The sequence below is a fragment of the Stegodyphus dumicola genome, chromosome X1 (genome assembly GCF_044657685.1).
Source record: "Stegodyphus dumicola isolate Sdum_Otavi_A_Nest chromosome X1, ASM4465768v1".
Lineage (NCBI taxonomy): Eukaryota > Metazoa > Arthropoda > Arachnida > Araneae > Eresidae > Stegodyphus > Stegodyphus dumicola.
The window spans coordinates 8,596,399-8,619,155 of record NC_140780.1 but is presented as its reverse complement, the minus strand read 5'-3'; the positions used below and the strand labels follow the sequence as shown (position 1 = coordinate 8,619,155).

The 22,757-nt window shown below is 34.2% G+C and overlaps 1 long non-coding RNA gene across 1 annotated transcript in view; it reads right to left on the bottom strand.

The window, feature by feature from the left end:
• Window positions 1-1,602: 1,602 nt before the first annotated feature.
• Window positions 1,603-22,757, bottom strand: part of LOC146993079 (uncharacterized) — a 33,881-nt gene continuing 12,726 nt past the window's right edge. The window contains exon 3 of the long non-coding RNA XR_015038729.1: window positions 1,603-1,677. This is a non-coding gene — a long non-coding RNA (uncharacterized LOC146993079). The remainder of the gene's footprint in view (window positions 1,678-22,757) is intronic.

Below are 22,757 nucleotides of genomic sequence, written 5' to 3'. Positions count from 1 at the left end.
ATATAAATGAGCACATACATTAAATTAATAAAAATTATCTTACAATCCTAATTACCTTAAACTAAATCATTGCTAATAACAATTTTCCCAATAATACCAAATTCCTTTACTTCCACCTTACATTTAGAACAATGCATAAAAATAATATCCTCAAATAATTAAAAATACTAACTTACCTAATCTTCTTCAGAATCTTGATTACGTGTCCGATAAACCTTTCTTCTTTCTGTTTAAGGATCTTTAAAATCATACTTATATTTCACAGCAAGGTACCAGGTAAAATAAATAAGTTAATAATACGTCTTTATTTCAATCTCGCACAACCTTAAAGAAACAATTATTACTACCCTTTTCAATACCACTAAATACCCATTTCGAATTCACTTTAGATACGGCCATGGGATCCAAAAATTAACAAACACTTTCACACAACACAGAATAAAACCAAATACAAAAGTTCCAGATTTTTTCCCGATTTCCCCCCTTTTCCGATTAAAGAACCGTAATTCGTCCATTAATATCACATGACATATCCCATGATCTCTCATTTCCCTCACACAAAATAATGCGTAATCGGAGCTGAGTACTGCTCACATTATTACCAAAGTCCCAGGTAGTAACCTTTATCGCCTCCAAAATGTCGCCAAACTACCAGTTACCATATTGTAAAGATCAACCGAAGAATCTACTGCATTTTCCTAATTCAAATGCTGAGATGCAACATCACAGAGTTACAACAACAACAAAACGCAGGCTATTACATTATATTTAAAATAATTCAACAGCGAAATTTGAAAATATTTATCAATTATCGCGAATAGTATATTTCAAGAGTTTCGTAAAAAAATATATTAATATAGCTTGCTTCTTGATCTTTCACCTATATTCAGTAAAGAATTCAACGTTGTAAAGCGAAGTAGTATCTACGTTAATTTCCAAATTCCGTAATTTCCATAGAAGTATCTACGCAATTTCCAACAATAGTTTGGTTTAGGTAACGCGAATTGCAGATGCATTTAACTAAAGTTAATTTTTCGCCGTTTGTTAATGTTCGTATGCAAGTGCATAAACTTTGGGAAATGGAAGCTTCATATTCGTATACGTAATTATTTCTGGTTATTTTCCCATTAGCTCAAATTTGGTAAATAATACAAAACGTGCAAAATGCAGCCGAAATTTGGATTCCTTAATTCGATAATGCACTTCTGAAGCCATTTTAAGATTGAATTTAATACGAACTAATAAATATAATTCTGGTAAAATCTTTACCTCCGTTTAATTTTTACGACGCATATTTGAGATTTCGTCTGAAATTGCGCAGTAAATTTACAATATTTCGTAATTTGAAGATGCAAGAGACATAATCAAGAGAGAATTTTAAAACTTATTATAACTATTAGATTATTATTATTAATTTATTCTTTTAAGAAATTGACTTGAAATATAACCAACTCCTATTAATAAACAATGGGAAAAAATTGGTGAACCGATGCTTATCTAGACATATAATGTTAATTAAAAAGAATCGTAGTTATAGTATATAATGAAATTAAAAGCACGTATCGGATTCGTACAAATAGTTATAGTAAATAATGCATTTACCTGGGATACATCCAACGTTAGAGAAATTGGCTTGCATCTTCTTTACAAATGGGAAAACCAACATGCAGACAGCACCTATAGTGGAAACCAAAGTCGAATTACCTTTAACCGCTCGGCTGTCCAAAAGAGCAAATAACAACGAATACTTTTATCGCCAAGCTTCTGAATTCCTCAGACCTCATTCCTGGGGAAAAAAATTTTGTGGGGATTTTAGCCCAAAATGGCAAGTAGTCTTTTGCGTTGTTTAACTTTTCGTTGCCATTCGGAAAATGTAATCCTTTAAATTTAATCTGCTTGTTGTTAGCGAGCAAGCTAAGTTATTTAAAAGTAATAGATGTAGTTCTTAAGAACAGTATTTTTTTACTTACGAGTCCGATTCCATTAAATAAAAATGCATTTATGACATATCTAATTTAAAAATTCAATATTTTTATAGAACTACAGAGGCTGTTCACACATTTTTTAGACGATGTATATTGTATTCACAAAACTAAATTACATAAAATTCTTGTATTTTAGATGTTCTATTTGACATCCCTTATTCTGAACTATCTTTCGACACCACAATTTCCAGGATAATAATGCCTTTTGAAGAGGCAGAAGAGATATTCTATCCCATTCCTCCCGAACAGCTTTCCAGAGTCCTGTTAGGGTTTTGGGACAACGTTTGGATTCCGAAAGCACAAAAATCCATAGGTGACACACCGGGAGATTTAGTAGGTATATCAGTGAAGGGTATGGCCTTGATACCAGTTTTTTGTTCCATTTCTTTTAGGAAATTTACAGTGGATTTTGATGTGTGACTGCTAGCTTTGTCCTGATGGAGTCTCACAGATGTATGGCACTGTGGGTAAAGCGATGGTATTTCATTCAGAACAATTGGCGATAAAATATGTTCCTGATAGTATTTGGAGTTAATCTTGATATTTTTTTGCACTCTCTTTATTTTTAACTTGCCATTATAAGAAAAACCAGCAACAATCCTGAATCCCTTAGAAAAACTCTCTTTCGATTTTTTGAACCTTGCGCTTAAATTTTTTTTCTTCACTTTTACGATAATAAATAGCTCTTTTTTTGTTACAATCATTTAAATACACCCATGCTTCATCTATTGTGACAATTGTTTTTCATTTTCTTTGGATAAGCGTTTCTCATATAGAATTCTGCAGCGTGTCCTGCGTTGAGCGATATGGTTTGGAAGAAGACGATGCACATTGCGTTTCTTCGCTTTCTTAAGATTTAAATCAACGTTTATCATTTTGTTTACAGTGGACAACGAGCATTTTAATGATTTTGCAACTGTCCTTTGACTAGGGGAATTTTCTTTTAACATTAAACAACGTACCTTTGCAATAGTCGAAGATGTCCGTTTTTTCCTTGGATACTGGTTTGGAATTTTTGAGGTTCCTATTTGACGTTTTTTTTCCTTTCTTGTTGATGATATTACCTATCGACGCTTCAGATATCACAAAACCATGACTCTCACATCGTTTTTGGATAATGGAGTATGCATATTTCTCTTCGGAAAGAGCGTCAATGTAGTCTTCGAACCACTGCTTTGCTGAATTCGCCATTTTGAATAAAAACAAAACTTTCAAGCCACAGACGATAATTTTGACTTTTAAAAATATAGTACAATTGCAATTACTTCTTTTTCAGCAAACGACTTTTTATTACCGCTTACCAAAATCGCCTAAAAATGTGCGAACAGCCTCTGTACATTACATTTTCCCGTTTTTTAAATATACGGATTTCCAGATTGGAATTCTAAATACATGCTTTCCGAATATCCTATCAAATGTTTCGCTATTCTACCTTGATTTATTTATCCATAATGTACTCATAAATCATATTAAACTTCAAAAGAACTCTTTGGAGCGATCATTAAAATCTGAACGTTTTTCGTTTTTCGTAAAAGGGAGCACTGTTTGAATATTAATTGTTTTACTGCCATTTGTCTTAACGAACTCTAATTATGTGCTATTCACGCTATCCCGGCAATGCATTATCGACTGAAATGTACTAAAGACTGAATGACGTAGTATCTGTTATGATTGACCAGAAATTTAAAGAGTCCAAGTGATATTAAATAAATTATGTTTCCCTTCAAATTCTGTTAAACATTTGTAAAAAGATGAATTTTTTGAGTAACTTTGTACATGATTTGAATTGTTTTAACATTGTATAAAATTTTTATTTTAAGTATCGCAATTTTGTTCTTCATTTGCATTGCATTTAATTTCTTTATTTTATCGGAAACAATTGCTGACTAAAATGACTCGTTTTCAAACAAATTCTTCGGTCTCCACAGTTTTATTCATCAATGTGGCATGTCGACGGCAAAAGCAGAAAATTGTGATGAATCCCTAATCTTGCTGAAGCAAAAGAACAGAATGGAAAAGGAGACTACTGGGTGTACGTTCCGTTGTTAAAAATAGTAGACTGTAAATTGACTTGATATTACTTCAGTATAGAACCCAAAAAACCTCAGAATCTTAACGTTGACCGAAACTTCTTTATTGACTTTCAAAATAAGTTAGTTAAGGAACGGCGAAGACCACACAAACTCCGACTTCAGTGGCGGCTTACCAACACAAACTCAGAAGAATCTCTGTCTAGTTGAAACTCCAGTAATTCACAGCAACCTCAAAGCTCTAAACGCGAGCTTTAAAAACCTAACAAATTTGCGTCTGCGCCGCTCCTCGGTACAAAGAAAGAAATACAATTTGCATAACATCGAACACTGGGATTTCGGAATGAATACTAAGTAATGTACCTAAAAAAAACTTTTATTTCCCAGAAGGGAAAAATAGTTTACTAATTTTCTCTTATTAATTATTAGACAATAAGAAGTATTCAACCGCTAAATCAAAACTAAAGTGACTTACCTAAAATAACGTAATTTGATTTCGGGGAAAGCAAAAAGGATTCAAATACGAATTCTCCTATAGAAATCCTTTGCTTTTGAATCTTCTGCTACAAAAATCTTTTTCAATTAAGCTGTAAACATATATCTTATCTCTCTTTTTTCCGGATAAGAGCAAGATTGAATTTTGAAGTGAATGAATTGAATTCTGTCATACTACTTAACTTTCTCATTAAAGTCTCAATATGTAAAATAACAGAGTTCTAAAAACAGAAGAAAATGCTTTCGCTACTCTTAAAAGAATACGTTCATCATGAATTTCACCAACTAGTCCGAAGTTTAACTAAAAATATGATACAAAATTTAGTTAATTTGTACAGCAAATGAAATAATTTTAGCTCGTTTTTCAAAGAATTTAACAACGAGCAGGATAATGCAACTTTTAGATGCTGTTGCTCATATTTCATCTGGCAAGCCAATTCACTCGCTATAACATTTCCCGAATGATGACATATATGGGTCATCACATGCACGGGAATGATTACACGTACTGGAATGATGAGTATAACACTGCACGTTCCAATATTTAAGCAATCAGGCTCACCAATGGCGGGTTGGAAAAGTTGCTGAACGCGGATGCATTTCCCAATGAATGTGGGCTACTTGGTGAGTTCGTTGGTTGGTATCTCGCAAATGTCCACATACTCGGCGAATGCCATCAATAAATGCTAATTTATCAGGTCCATTAAGAGACTTTTATCCCCAAACTATAATACGTTTTTTTAATTGTAGAAACCACATGTTGAGGAATCAAAGTTTTTTTTTTTTTTTCACTTTTCATCTAAACTAATTTTTTTTTGCCGTACGATCCAAATAAGTTAAACGTACTTTCGTCACTGAATATTATAATTTAGCTCAATTCCAAAGGGCTTTGCTAACTAAAGCCTTTTCTTCTATTCCTCCTGGGGGTCGACGTAGAGAACTTTGCGAAGGTACTGCTTATGTACCTAACCAATCGCGGCCTTGGAAGTATACAAATTACGAAACTTGTGGTTCTGGAGGCCCCGGAGAGAACATAAGGTCGGAGAGGTCGGCCCGTGAGTCTGGCAGGTCCTAAAACTGAGGGCTCTAGTAGCCCGGGGTCCTCCCGGGTACACTGGGTAATGTCCCTCTGCGACGGGCTGCCCGAGCGACTGGTAGGTAGCAAACTGGCGACTGGTGACGCCCTGGGTCTCTGTTGCTCCAGGTGCTTTGGCGCCCATCTCTCCAAGGTTCTAGACCAGGGTTTGAAGCCCTAGGCCTAGTTCGGCGAGGTTTGACGACCCTAAGTGTCATTAAACTGACTGAGAGGAAACCGCCCAGAGATTGTCTTATCTTTTTTTCCTATTTGCTTCACTAATTTTCCTATTTACTTCCTCATTACGCTTCTATCCTTAAATCTATGTGTATAATTTTTTACAGTACATGGTGTCAAAAAAAGCATGATGTAATGTCATTTTCAATTTCATTGCTACTAATTACTTTTAACAAAGCTTTAAATAAGTCCCTTGCTGAAAGTGGTTTGGGTCAATCAGACTGCTTGCAGTTTCGACTTGCTTGGTAAGTAAAAGTAGGAAACAGTTGATATACACCGAAAAGGTAAAACCATTGCTCCTTAACTGGACTATTTTGGCACGATCTTCTCTGATTCCAGACATTGCCAATTAAAATTTTTCTTAAAATAAATGTGCCAATTGACTTTCGATGGGTATTTTTCATTTCTTACGCTATCTGAAGCGCAGTGGGCTTCTCCACCAGTATTTATTTTTAGTTTAACTTATTAACAATGTTTAACTTATTAACAATGAAGTTAGTGCTTAAACAAGGGCTCTGTTCAAATATTTTTTCCCGTCGCTGTACGTCTCAGGCTTTTCCCATACCGATCGTGCAGCACTGCACGGAAGAAAAAAGAAATTATTTCTATATACTCTCCAACTTGTATTATGATGACTACATGAGTATGTATTTTCTGTTTCTATATTCGATGTCATATAACTACCGTACTTCTGTAGACTAACAAGCAAATGTAATACTCGCTTGCCCTTGTATGACTCTGTAATTTTTATTTAAGATCCAAATAAACTCCAGGTGCTGCCTCCTGGGGCCCCAGGGAGTTGTTGCTACTAGATAGTGGAGGATGCGGGACATATGCCTGCTTGCCTCTATCATACGTCAGGCGTCCCCGTCCTCCGACACTTGTATTATGATGACATCATTTCTGAACATTTATAGAACTTCATTTTCTACACCTGATAAGAGCAAGCTTATTTAATAAGAATTATACATAAATAACCAAACTGATCAAAAACGAAGAATTAAAAAAATAAAGTACAGAAAAAGTTAAAAATGCCCGTAATAATACTGGTTCTAACTCTGGGCGCCTGCGTCTGAATTTGTCGCGATCAAAACGTTTTACTTCGTGTAATAAAACAAGTATTAAATCGAATCGTCGCAATGGTTGTAAAATGCCTTTAACTTGAAAATCTTCTCTCCGGGGGTTTAGTTCAGTTTATTATGGCAAAGCACACTATGGCTAGCTGCCTGGGGGGATGCCTTAGTGGAGGACTTTCTGGGGAAAACAAGCACGTACACACGCTATACGTGGGGAAAACCATGAATACATCCATGTAGTCAACCCGTTCGCCTGAATTCAAATCTAAGTCGAAACTACCAGTGTTCAACGATTTTACCGTTCGGCTGCTTGCGGGCCCCTCTCTCTCAGAACTTAGCGCTGTAGTATCAATATGCGTATCTCCATATGCAGACTGTTAATGCTGTCAAGCAGTAAAGAATTTTACGGGCTTACAATCATGTCGAAATATGTATAAATATAAATAATTTCAAACGTTATTTATATTTTGACATGATTGTAAGCCGTAAAATTCTTTACTGTTTCTAGGATTTTACGGATAAATATTATTAATAAATGTTCTGTTTTCCTTTAATATTCAATGATCTAAGTGGAAATATAGCATAGAAGCAAATTAACTAAAATGTACGATTTCGTAATTTTTATAAAATTGATATTAAAATAATTTTTGTAATTTTTTGTGTTGATCCAATGGTTGCAAAAATAAAGGCCAGGTTGCGTTTGATTTCATTATGGCAAAGCACACCAGGGCTATCTATCTGACAGAGGGCTTTGGTTTACAAGATTATGGCAAAACCTCGAGGGCTGTCTGCCTAAGGAAATGATGGATTCGTGGAGGACTTGCTCGTATAGAGAAACTTGCTCTATACGAGCTCTAAGAAAATGCTCTAAGAGAAACTTGCTCGTATACACGTTACACACGAAGAAAACCACGAGAACGCCCCTGAAGCCAGCCCGTTCGCGGGATTCGAAACTCGGTCCGAAATACCAATGTTGCGCTCGGCCGCTGGTGCGCGGTAAGGAAAGGGATGTCTTCAATGGAGAACTTTCTAAGAGAAACAGAGGATCCACCAGCGGCCGAGCGGTAAAGTCGCTGAACACTGGTAGTTCGGTCCGAGGTTCGAATCCCGCGAACGGGCTGGCTGCATGGGCGTTTTCGCGGTTTTCCACATGTGTAACGTGTATACGAGCCAGTTTCTCTTAGAAAGACCTCCACGAAGGCATCATCCCCATTAGGCAGATAGCCCTAGTGTGCTTTGCCGTAATTAAATAAACTAAACCAAACTAAAAGAAACCGGCTCGTATCTATGTTACTTATGGGAAAACCACGAAAAGGCCAATGCAGCTAGCTCGTTCGCGGAATTCAAAACCCGGTCGAATTAACAGTGTTCAGCGATTTTACCGATCGTCCGTCGGTTAACCAGATCTCCGAAGATTCCAGCGCCAATCATTCCGGCTGTAGTTATAAAGGAACAGTTAGTTAATCAACAAATACAAGCTACGGGTATGATACATGGAAAAAAAAAAAAAAAAACCCTTAAAACGCTTATCTTAATCTTTCGAATGAAATTTGCACAGGTCCCATTAATGCACAAGGTTCTCGATATCAAAATCCTGTAATTTCAAAAATACACTATTGCAAGTCATGTCCCGATTTCTAACAATTCTTCAAAATGCGAGGGGAAAAAATAGAAAAATATCAGTTAATTTCTATCAATTTTTACAAAAACTACACCAGCTTATGCAGAATGAATAGGATTGACAAAGCACAACTGGTGCAACCGATGTATTCGCGGCAGAATAAGAATCGCTGAGATTTCACCGGGATGCAAAAAGCCATACTTGAGGATGACCTTTTAAAGGCTCTTATTTACTTAATGTTTCGAAGGGAAAAACGGCTACTTCCACTTTCCGGTTATTTGAATGAAAATCGGATAGTCAAGCTTTTACTTTATATGCATCTCTATGTTTTGCTTCTTCCTTCAAATGCAGAAATTAGTTTGTATCCCGAAATACCGGAATAGCAGTAAACTGGGGAAAATAAATTGTAATTGTACCCTTCCTATCTGTGACATATCTTCTACAATTTCAAAGAACATAGTTTAAAGTAAACTCATTGTTCTACTCGGAACACTCACATGTGTGCCAAATCAATTAAGCGAAATAGTAGTTCTGATAAATGTTTTAATAGGAACCGGCAGCGGGAATCCAACGCTGGTGTTAATATTAGTGGCGTCACTTAAAATTTAAGGCTGTGTAGAAATGTGAATACCTATTTTTGTAAAAAAGCAACTAGAACTTACTTAATAGGTATGGCGTTCACTCATAGCGGGAGCGCAACTATGGCAACGCGAACTTGAGACAGGTGATGTGAGAGCAATAGTATGGTGAGTTTTCCAAATCTTATGTGTAGACGGTGGCTTTCTTCTTATTTTGATGGTCAAGAGCGCACAATTTCATCCAGATCGGAATAAAAGTGTACATTTGTACAAATTACATAACAAAGAAAAACGAGCACAGATTTTTATATGTACAGATGATTCTAATAAATTCGGTTAGTGTTATTTCATAAGTTCAGATAATTTATATGAATTTCGGCTTTTTTCTAAATCTCTTAGTTTGTGAAAAATATAAGAATTAATTTGAAAGGAAAATTAAAATTCCTGCGCTTTGTTGAATGAGAAAAATCTGCTGCGTGGTCAGCGGAAATATTTAATTTGGCTAGTGGCAATGCATTTCTTTTAAATAATTTGTTTGTAAAAGTTGGGTGACAAATATATTGCGATTTGCAACAGACTTCTTTTATACCCCTGAGCTAAATGATTACATTTGAAAAATAAATATTATCTTATGCTTTGGAGAATGCTTTACGGATGACCGGAAACACACGTCCTTATTTATGTTTTATTATTCATTTAGCTAAAATCACAGTGCAATTACTGCTAATTTCATTAACATACAAGTAATCCAACCCCATTATTGCTGTTTTATATGCTTATATATTTTCTGTAAAAATGCGTTTCTTTGCGTTTTCTAAAAGCGGGCTGTAAACATAAATGTTTGGGAAACACAGCTAAAATGTTACACTTTTATTTATTTAGGGCCCGATTCATGACATTTTTAACCACCGCGTCAAGTGATTTTTACGGAATCACGTGGTACTCTGACATCACAAGAAGTTAAATCGCAAGTATTTGTATTCTCATCAAAGCTAGCGTTAAATTTGACCGTTAAATTGATGAGACGGCTGTTAAAGTAAGGACAGGTCTGACCCTTCGTGTTAAATAAACAGATGATTATATTTCCGGCAATAAACATGGCGGAAGGTTTTGCCTCAGTTTTAGCTTAAGCGTATGTCATCGAAGCAATGCGTTCGATTTACATACAATATAGACAATGGATAATTAATTATTGTCAAGATTAATGAATTCCGGGCCCAGGAGAGTGTTGTTGGTGAGGTAAGTTCAGCTTCGTATTTTTTCATAGAATGTTAGAAAAATTACTCTTCGTATTTCTTCAGAATGTGTATTTTTATTTCACTGTCACTTATTGACGATCAACTGATTGTATAAATACAAAATGAATTGCGGAATGTGCATGTGTTTGTGCAGTAAAATTATCGCCAATACTGTTTGTGATGTTTCTTTTATTATCGCATAGTTAATGCTGTTCGTAAAATTGTATCCTACATTTCATGTAAACATTGTGCTGAGTTATCACATGAAATTCAGTAATTATATTTCATGTATACATTATTCTTGATAAAGAACTATATCAGTATCTCACGTTGCCAGCCATAAAATTTTGTACACATGTCATTCTGATAAATGTTGTATGTGTGTAAAAATGTCTACCTGCTGTATATTTAAGTGATGCATTTAATAAGCTTGTTTTTTTTTTTTTTTTTTTTTTTTTTGCCTAACTTTAAATGCATATATATCTAAAATTGTGTATATTCCTCATTCTACTTAGCATTGTGGGCACGTATGGTGGATATATTATTTATATTCAGATATTGCAAGTTTTCAAATTTATCCTTGATATACAGAATGAAAGTTTTCTTAAGTATATATTGTGATTATGAGAGTTATTATTTTTTGTGTGGTGTTAAAATATATTTTAGGATGTCTGTGTCTCTTTTATTTATAATAAACAGATTGATTTGATCAATAGCTTTATCAAAAATTTCATTATTTTCATTTGAAAAATTGAAGTTTCCCTAACACTGAAAATGTAAATTGCTGCAATGCACTTAATTAAATTACTAGTTTCTTAATGTTAACACCAATGAAATTTAGAATACAAATAAAAGTGAAGAGAAACACACCTGTGTAATATTAAAATTAGCAAAAAAGCAACTTTGGGTTTGAGTTTCATTCCAAATCTATGCCACAGTAAGACTTTTTTTTCTTTTTTGGCCTAATAATTTTAGAATGTCTTTTAATATCTGCAATGCAAATACTGTACAGAGATCAAAATCTGCATTATTTAAACTTTTATTGTTTAAGATTTCCTAAAAACAGTTATTTAAAAATTCTTCAGTATGTAAAATATAATCTCTTTAAGTAATATTTTTACTCCAATGTCGTGGAAAGAGATATACAAATTTTAGATCACGGTGTATTACTATGTTAATTACATCTTTGATAGGGGATACTAAATTATTTTTTGGCCCAGTACAGCCGATAGAAATATTTTGAAAATTTTTCACTGAAATAGTACATGATCTGAAGCTATCTGTTAACTTCTTACTATATAAATAATTAAAAAATAAGGTGTATACTCTGAATTACCTTTAAATTAGAATAAATAGTTGTAATGCGTACATTCCAGAATAGCGTATGTCTATATGAAAGCAGGAATTAAAATCGAGATCAAATAGCTGTGGAAAAAAAAAAAAAAAAAGGCGAGGTAGCTTAAAATTCCATGCTTTCCTTCTAATTAAAATATTTTTACTAATAAAAAATCAACAATTTCTGACTACTATGGATTAATCGTTTTTAAACTTTGCATATAACAAGACAGAATTCGTTTTTGGTACTTTTTTTGTAAACATGGCAAAGTGTAGCAGAATTGTAGCGCCATCTTGCGGTCAGTAGGAATATCACGCAGGCAACCCAAAACACAAAAGAATATTTTCACACTGGCAGGCCTTGAGTATAAGTTGGCCTTGCTGCAATTAAACTTTTATATCTTCAAATATAAACAAATGTCAGCCTCGTTAGTCTTAGCTCACTCTAAAAGTTTAAGTATTCATAACATATAAACCATGCAAGTTGGGATCGTGCTTTTAAAAATACAAGTAGAAATCACAATTCCAAATACATCTCTTCAAAAGAAATAAATTTGCACGGTATATGTATCAAAAAATCAACATAAAACTTACCCGTGCATGCAAATGGGGCGTTCCGTGTCGTAGAAATTTTCAATCATTCGTATCTTCAAAAACAACCACAACCTTCATACAAAAAGCACATTTTTCGAAACCGAAGCACAAAATAAATTATAATAACACACTTTCAGAAGCACAAAAGCAAAATGCACAAAATTATAAAGATTCTCGAAACACCAAACCATTCAACCAACACGGCTGCTGACATGCCCGTCGCAAAGGGGTGTTAGGTTTGCCAGAATGTGTAAGGAAAGTCAAGGTACCCAGATTTGGCGCGAAATCGCCCATTTAGCGATATGCCATAGACGGAACGAGAACATTCTGGAACTAAATTTTAGCGGTTTTTTTAGGGAATATTTCGAAAGGTAGGTTAAAACTCTATATACCTGCCTACACAAGAAGATAGTAATGTCTTGAAGGTCAGAGATTGGCTAGAGAGCAACGTCAGAGTCGACAGCTGTATTTTAGGTCTTTGCCGTGAAGCTTTCTTCGCTGTTATAACCTCAAGGGTGCGTTGCTGATTGTTTCCGTGTGTTCGTAGTAGTTTTGTAAACGTGTCTCTGGAACTGTCCTGTGTAATAGCGCTTACTGGCCAATAAATTGTGTTTCAATTCTTCATCAATTACTCCAAATCCATAAACCCGTAATGCAAAGATTCGAAAGGAAATCATTTAATTCTGCATGTATTTTTGAGCCCATTCTCAAAATAGCTTAGAAGACTAAAAGCATTTTCAATTCTGCTTCAAAAGAAACTAATGCTTGTATAGAGCAACCATATAATTGTTATCGAAGATCCTTAATTTTTTAAAAATTCCTATTTCAATTCTCGTCGGAATATTGGATGACATGAAAAAACTGAAATAACATAAATTTAAAGAGTTTTTAAAATTATTGTACATTTTATATCCGTGTGCTTACTTTGATGCTTCATTAGGATTAAACTATTTTTACGATTAGCGACTCTTCACCATAATCGCGAATGAGCAATTACCACCCCCAGTTGAGGCAATGTTTTTCCACCCCACTTGGGACAATTTTTCCCAGCCCAGTTGGGGCAATTTTTTCCCACCCCAGTTGGGGGCCATTTTTTTCCAACCCCAGTTGGGGCAATTTTTTCCCACCCCAGTTGAGGCAATTTTTCCCCACCCTAGTTGGGGCAATTTTTTTCCACCCCAGTTGGAGCAATTTTTTTTGCACTCAGTTGGGGCAATTTTTTAGGCATACCATCCTTCCGTTAGGCATACATCCTTTGAACACGTAAAAATATTATAATAACTAAACTCGCTTGGTCTCCTGCAATAGGCATTGCAGTCAATTAGTTTGTATCCCGAAATACCGGAATAGCAGTAAACTGGGGAAAATAAATTGTAATTGTACCCTTCCTATCTGTGTCATATCTTCTACAATTTCAAAGAACATAGTTTAAAGTAAACTCATTGTTCTACTCGGAACACTCACATGTGTGCCAAATCAATTAAGCGAAATAGTAGTTCTGATAAATGTTTTAATAGGAACCGGCAGCGGGAATCCAACGCTGGTGTTAATATTAGTGGCGTCACTTAAAATTTAAGGCTGTGTAGAAATGTGAATACCTATTTTTGTAAAAAAGCAACTAGAACTTACTTAATAGGTATGGCGTTCACTCATAGCGGGAGCGCAACTATGGCAACGCGAACTTGAGACAGGTGATGTGAGAGCAATAGTATGGTGAGTTTTCCAAATCTTATGTGTAGACGGTGGCTTTCTTCTTATTTTGATGGTCAAGAGCGCACAATTTCATCCAGATCGGAATAAAAGTGTACATTTGTACAAATTACACAACAAAGAAAAACGAGCACAGATTTTTATATGTACAGATGATTCTAATAAATTCGGTTAGTGTTTTTCATAAGTTCAGATAATTTATATGAATTTCGGCTTTTTTCTAAATCGCTTAGTTTCTGAAAAATATAAGAATTAATTTGAAAGGAAAATTAAAATTCCTGCGCTTTGTTGAATGAGAAAAACCTGCTGCGTGGTCAGCGTAAATATTTAATTTGGCTAGTGGCAATGCATTTCTTTTAAATAATTTGTTTGTAAAAGTTGGGTGACAAATATATTGCGATTTGCAACAGACTTCTTTTATACCCCTGAGCTAAATGATTACATTTGAAAAATAAATATTATCTTATGCTTTGGAGAATGCTTTACGGATGACCGGAAACACACGTCCTTATTTATGTTTTATTATTCATTTAGCTAAAATCACAGTGCAATTACTGCTAATTTCATTAACATACAAGTAATCCAAACCCATTATTGCTGTTTTATATGCTTATATATTTTCTGTAAAAATGCGTTTCTTTGCGTATCTAAGAAAGTGTGCAAGATTCGAAAATTATTTCTTTTTTACATATTTTTGTGTAGTGACAAATTAACACCATAATTATTGTTCCTCCATTCGATTAGAAAAAAGAAAAATGAAATCTGAAAGAAAAAAGAAAAATGAAAAATGAAATCTGAAAGCTTTCAGATTTTATATTACGCCCAGAAGGGCGTTTTTTAAACGTTTTGAGTGTTGCCTTTACTTGATAAACAAACACACTTGTTCACAGTTAAACCACATAAAATTCAATTGAACAACAATATCAATGAATATTTAAAAAAATGCAAAATAGCATATTGTTAGAATTTCCGATACATAGTCTCGCGCGCTGAAAATTAATGTTTAAAAACAGCATATCTTGATAATTTTCGATAGATAGTCTCTCATACTAGAGACATATTTTTTTTTTCCCGTACAGTGTTAAAACTGCTCACTTTGAAAGCGTCGAGTTTTTTAATAAAAAGTTAGTTAAAATTTTACATAACTTGCAATAGATTATAAAACGAAATCGAAATTAATTTAAATATAATGCAGAACTGTAACATTTGGTGGCAACAGTTTGAAAAGTGAAACGGACATTGATACATAACCAACGCAAAATCGCAAAGCGAAAACCTATTTAATTTAAATTCAACCATTACTTTAAAAAAAATTTCTGTAGGCAAATACTGCAATAAATCTATTACGATGGATGAAATTGAAGGTCAGTTTACACCTGTCAGAGCGGCTCGGAGCGAGTCGCTCCTTAAAGGCCAGTTTACATCTGTCAAAGCAGCTCGTAGCGAGCCGCTCGTCCGGGAGTTTCGAACCGAGTGAACGGACCTGTACTCTGATAGATTGTTTACACCAATCAGAGTGGACTGACAACTCGCCTCCGTTTGTTTACGAAATGGATACCGACGTCGCAGCTGCAGGAAACAACATGCATTGAACATACATACATAGATGTTCTTTGGCTGCAGTGCTTGAAGTCTGCGAAGCAGTTTCAAACGAATTAATTTCTGCTCTTGGGAGGGGAAAAAAAAAAAAAATCTGAAATGTTTCAGATTTTAAATTACGTCCAAAGGGGCGTTTTTTAACATTTTGTGTGTTACCTTTCTTTATTAAATATCATGTTCCTCGCACTTAAACCATAAGATCCAGTGCAACAGCAATATCGCAAAATAGTTTTAAAACGAGCATATCTTTAGAATTTCCGATACAGAGACTCACCCGCTGGAGATAAAAATGTTTTTTCTGCACAACGTGTTGCCATTGCTCGCTTTGAAATCCTTGAGTTTGTTAACCAAAAATTCGTCAAAGTTTTAAAAAATAGGAAATCGATCATAAAACAAATTTCAAATTTCAAATTTGGTCTTCCACATGCTCATATTCGTTGGAGGATTACGTTATTCAAAATTCGATGACTCTATGTACCGTTGTTTTATCACAATACGAGAAATATACATACATTTATGCAGATTTTTCATTATTTAATTTCTTCAAATATAATGCAGGACTCTAACATTTTGTGGCAACAGTTTGAAAAGTGAACCGACATTTATGAGTCCGACGCAAAATGCCAAAAACTAATAGTCCTTCGGGATTCAAATCCCTTTGGACTAAAAAAAAGAAAAGCAAATGGGTGCGTGACTGGGTAGCTTGCCGCGATGAATTACGAGTATCAAATGAACTATTAAATGAATTTCGGACGAGAATGTCCAAAGTTACAAAAACGTTATTGCATATCAGATACAAGAATTTAAAAGAAACTCAGTTTGAGAGAAGTTATTTAGTCAACTGTGGTTACTGAAATTCAAATTAACAAAGTTTTTATACTATATACAACTGTTTATTTACACCTAATTAATCATTTACAAAATAATGTAAAAGTAATAATGTGTTTTATTATTTATTAATAGGAAGAATATTTTTATTCATCCAGAATCCACAGAATCAGTAGCTCTCTGTGCATGAATTAATTATGCAGAGTTCTAACTGGAACTGTGTTATTTCAAGAGAAGAATGCAAAATTAACACATGGAATATTTATTCAACGCTACCATTAACACGACAGAAGTAAACTGTATAATATCTACCTAATTATTCAGAAAATCTTAAATAAATAAGAAGTAGCAAAAAACTTGGGAGCATTACATATATTACCACAGGTAAAAGAATATATATATTATGACATAGTTCCAACAGGAAGATATTTATCGCAAATTGTTATTTTTGGATCCTACCGAAATTGTGTTTCTGGAAAATACACAAAGTGATATCAACAAAATTAATAATGGTTAAATATAGTGATTATACTTTACTTTTAAAATACTAAAACGGATAGTTTAAGAAGATTAGAATTCATCTAGCATAATTTGTATAAGCCTTAATACACCTTCAGTACTTGCACTCACACATCCAAGCTGAATTGTAACGAATTATAGCCCAGAATGTTTTTATACAAAGCAAGAAATTTAAATATCCTCAATAAAACAGATCTACATATCTTTTTCATAATTCCATTTTTACTTTTATAGTTTATAATATCATACATTTATTGCATCCTCATCTAGGGATGCTTGTAGAAAAATGAATATAAGCTCACATAATTATAGAAGTAAAACACTTCATAAGATGCGTATGCATTAAAAAAATGCCATGGTTTTAGCTATCGCTTAATCTCCGCATTATAGAACTCACTGCCACGATGTCCCTGCGAACGCTGCTCGGAGTAACTGCCCGGAGAGATTTTTCAACAGGTTCAAAGTAGAAACGGAAGCGCTGACTCATCTCCCCTACGTTTCTACTCCATCGAAGTGAGCGTTTACATTGTCAAAGTAATCTTAAGGTCAGTTTACACCTGTCCTTTTTACTCAAACTCATTACATGCGAGGATTACATCTTATAAAAGTTGCATGTTACCTCCCAGTAGAGAAAATATTGTAAAGTAATATATATATTTTGCTTTGTTTCTTTCATTGGCGAGTTGACGCGCTTGCCTTAGTGTTTCTGTGCAAATTATGGGTGAAAACAATCCAGCATACTCTAAATCAGGGCTTCTTAAGACTTTTTTCAGTCGCGACCCCTTTTCTCCACTGAGATTTTTTCGCGACCCCAGGACCCCATAAGCATTACGCAAATCCTATTGCAATTTTAGGTCATTAACTTTAGTTCTAATTTTAAGACGCAGAACAATTTGAACATTTTAAACAAGTAACAGACGAAATGACAGCGTCACGTGCAAAGCAAGTAAAATGAAAGTTTATATTGTAAAAAGAATGCGTCAAAACGTTTTCGTTTTTCGATTTTGTCTGAATGGTCTTATCCTTAACCATCTTCAGATATATTGTGTAAAAATATTTGTTAATTGTAAAATTATTTTTACAAGTTAAAGCAATATTAAAACTGCTACTGCAGGTTGCAACCTACAGTTCAAAAGACTCTACTCTAAATACACTGAAAATGCTCGTAGAAAAGGTATGCCAATTACACAGTATTCTAATTCTGCTCTGCTTCACAATTTCAGTGCAGTATATATAAGTAATATTCAATATATAAATCCGTGCATAGGATGTGAAAATATTCCAACACATTCCTAATACACAGAAACCACTCATAAAATTTTTATTCAAAATGAAGTAGTTTTTAGATGTATATCTGTTTCTTAATTTCAAAACAATATACTTTTATGTATTAACCAAAACTTTTAGGGTTATAACAGTGTAAATCTGTGTATAGGGTGTAAAAATAAGTTTAAGCACTGGTAAAACACAAATAAATATTCATTCTTTAAAAGTACGGTAATAATTTCAGTACTCAATCGTACTCATGTATACATATCAGATATAAGCAATTATCATGTTTTCCTCCAAATAACGCACATAAATAAACAGAAAGTTATTCTAGAAAGATTTGCCAATACAGTTTACACACGCATTCATCAATATCACTTAAAAACATTGAGGGTTAATCTTTGGATTATGGTAACTTGGCGATTTTTTGGTGAAAATCTGGCAACCAACCCTGCTACAGCAACCTGCTAGTTTTTGTTTGGACGCCATTTTGTTTTCACGAAATAAAGGCATGGTTTTTTTTTTAAACCTCAACATTTTTTTTTCCAACAATCTGCTAGCCGAATTACGCCTATGCTAGAACTTTTATGGAACAAAAGTGCTTAATCATGACGAAGATTAGGTGCGAAATTGGGAAAAAGTGCAGAATCGTCCACTGCTTGCCACGTTTTTAAGAATTGCACATGACGGTATAATCCATGTACATGTCGACCTATTTTCACTTGAAAAAACATCCCAGAATTGCACAAAAATGGCATTCGCACACTCTTGACTTTATCCATGTACACTGCTAAATACCTAGCTAGTAACCTTTATCGTCTTACCAAAATGTCGCCAAAGTACCTGTTACCATATTCCAAAGATTAGCCAAAATAAGTTTAAGCACTGTTAAAACACAAATAAATATTCGTTCTTTAAAAGTACGGTAATAATTTCAGTACTCAATCGTACTCATGTATACATATCAGATATAAGCTATTATCATGTTTTCCTCCAAATAACGCACATAAATAGAAAGAACATTATTCAAGAAAGATTTGATAACACAGTTTACACACGCATTCATCAATATCACTTCAAAACATAGAGTAATGTGCGATTTCTCACTATCGTATGCAACGAAACAAAATGATTCACAAATTCCTGTGAAATTTATATAAATCAGTTTAATGTGTAAAATAACGACACAAAACCAAATACATACCGAATCGCTTCGAGGTGAACCAACACGCACAGCTTTTAGTCCAAATAACTTCAAATCAAAACATAAACAATTCATTCCGCTTATGCTAAACCCGCTGAATATGCTTGTAGCTCTCCAAATAAGGTTTATAAATGCACACTACATCTCAAACAACTTAAGATCACATTTTAATGTAAAATATAACGCAAAATTTCAGATACACTATGTAATTACCAAAAAAAATAATGATAAATTGAAGAGCTCGCAGAACCAGAGACAGCAATGGCGCCGAGCATGCGCAAAACCAAACATTAATGCGGTAATTGAGTACCCAATGACTCGCCAGCGGCCGAGAGGTAAAGTCGCCGAACGCTGGTAGTTCTTTCCGAGGTTCGAATCCCGAGAACGGGCATGAGCGTTTTCGTGATGTTCCCAATGTATAACGTGTATACAAATCGGTTTCCCTTGGGAAGTTCTCTAGAAGGCTTCCTTCGCCTTAGGCAGACAGCACTCGAAGCTTTGCCGTAATCATATAATCAAACAAACGAACAAATACTCCATGGCCTTGTACGGACGAGTCGAAAATAAACAACAAATTCGAGAGTGCTCATGTTATTCTAATTTCAGAACATGAAGAGAAAATATTGAAAAGCCACCTGCATGAATATAACAGCGTGTTCGGAGGCGAGCTGATGCTATAAAACGAGCAATTACCTGAGCAACACAGCGAAACGTGAAACTAATCAACATTTATTCAGAGATTGAGGCAGCCATTTAAGCAACTACAGATTTCAGAACTAAATCTCCAATTGTACAGAAGATTCCCGAATTTTTTTTTTCTTTTTTTTTTTTGTCTCGTTTCTGTTTACTAATTATAATTCCCGTGCTGAAATCGAAGAAATCGAAATGCTTCTCAGCGTGTGTTACAATCTGGGAAGTGCGAAAAGGTGTCTGAAATAAAATATGTTTATAACTGTTTAAGTAAAACAAAAAAGCAAAGAAAAATCCAGAGAAATTTGACAATAGACTGACCTCATATTGCACGGCATTTTACTGTATTTCTCCTCTAGGTATTGATTACATTATAAATTATAAAAGCGCATTGCTCATCGAAGTAAAAGTGTCTGCCATCTAAATACTTTGTCCATAGTGAAGAACATTTCGAAAGAAAAGTGTTATTTTATTAAGCGTGTAATTAACAGTATATCGTCTGCAAAATTTCTAAGCTTTACTTCATAATTACCGCTACTATTTATAATAACTAACTTACGATAACTTAATGACTAACATTGCGATAGTTTTGTTGTACTTTATAAGAAATCTAAATTTCATACCTTAAATAATACATAATTTTTTTCCGTAAGAATTAGCAATGTTTTTATACTTCTGAAAACATGCCTTTATGAAATATTATGTGGTAATTGCACTTGTCATAAGAACAGCGCTTTTAGTATTTGCAGGAAAACATAATAAAAATTGTTCAAACAACTTAAAAATTAATTGAATTTTGAAAGAATATAAGATACCAATAATACAAATAACTCTTCCAAACCAAAACTCGCATTCACAAAAAATACAACAAAAAAAAAAAAAAAAAAATCTCAAATCTTATATTTTATGTTATGCCGTCTTTTTAACGTTACGTGTTATTTTTATTGATTAAATATCGTGTTCTTCTCATTTAAACCACACGAAATTCAACTCAACAGCAATATCAGAAAATATTTTAAAACTGTATATGTTTGGAGATTAAAATGTATTTTTTCCGTACAGTGTTCTCCACTGCTCGCTTTGAAATCGGTGAGTTTGTTATTCAAAAATTCGGTAAAGTTTCACAAAATTTTAAACAGATAATAAAACAAATTCGAAATTCAAAATTCGAGCTTTCATCAGAAATTTTAAGGATAAAGGCACTTCTGTAAGAATTAGCAATGTTTTTATAGTTATGAAAATATGTATTTACGCCTTGGAATAATTTGTTTCTGTTTGTACTTGGAAATTAGCAGTTCAGTAGGAAAACAGCCATCAAATACAGTCATTTCAGATATAAAAAACATGACGGAAATTACATTTATAGTTTTTGAATCACTAAGTTGTTTCAGTGAAGGAAATAGGACTATTAAGTGTGTTTTCTTCGGAATATGAACACGAGACTTTCCGATTCCGATTTGTAGCCGGACGTGATTCTAACTCCAAGGTTAAAAACGAGCAATTTTATTTGTTATATGAAAATGCTATTTAAAACAAGATAGAACATTTCAAAAGATATATAAATATACCGGCTACGTATTTATTTTATGATTTGATACAAAATTTGCATTAATATTTAAAACTGTTCCTGGGCGAGATATACGAAAATCGTACATAAATATAAAAACACATTTTTGGGGGAAAATATGCCGTTTTGTGACATATTTTAGTTGCACCTCTGTATTGTGACAGCGCCATAAAAAATAAATAAAAACGATTTAAGTTGGCATGGAAATCGCAGATGACTTTTTCTTTTTAGATTCTGAAATCTAACGGTTTAAGAGAATAGAGTTAAAAAAGTGCAGTGAGTGTTTTCTAAATGAAGGTAAATAAAATTAAATAAAAAAATCGCTAATTTTTAAAATACAGTCCACTATATTTCTTGTAAAAAGCGCCTATAATCGCTAACAAAATTATTCAAAAGGGGTAATTTGCCAGAAGAAATATTAATTTTGTTTTGGAATTTTACATTAATTCACTATTATTAGCAAAATAATTAGACCACTTGGCACATTATTTTGCCTTTATTTGTTCTTGGAAAAATTCCTTTGGTAATCCTCCTTCCTCAGGAGACGGATGCCTTCGTGGAGGACTTTCCAAAGGGAAATGGCTCGTATACACGTTACGCAAGGTGAAAACCCCGAAAACGACCATGCAGTTAGCATGTTCACGGGATTCAAACCTGAGACCGAACTACCAGTGTTCAGCGACTTCACCGCTCACCCACTAGTTGGCCGTATACACCCCAAATTGAATAATGAAGTATACCGAGATACTACTGTATGAGGATAATGTGACCAGCTTGTGTTTCTCGCATTGTGAAAATACAACGATTGCTAAAGTCATCAAATTTTGAATATCGTATATCGTCGTCCAGCTCGGCTGTGCAATTTGATTTATTGTGTATTTCATATTTTGTAAAGGGCCCACCAGCGGCCGAGCGGTAAAGTCGCTGAACACTGGTAGTTCGGTCCGAGGTTCGAATCCCGCGAACGGGCTGGCTGCATGGGTGTTTTCGTGGTTTTCCCCATGTGTAACGTGTATACGAGCCAGTTTCCCTTAGAAAGTCCTCCATGAAAGGCATCCCTCCTCTTAGGCAGATAGCCCTAGTGTGCTTTGCCATAATTAAATACAC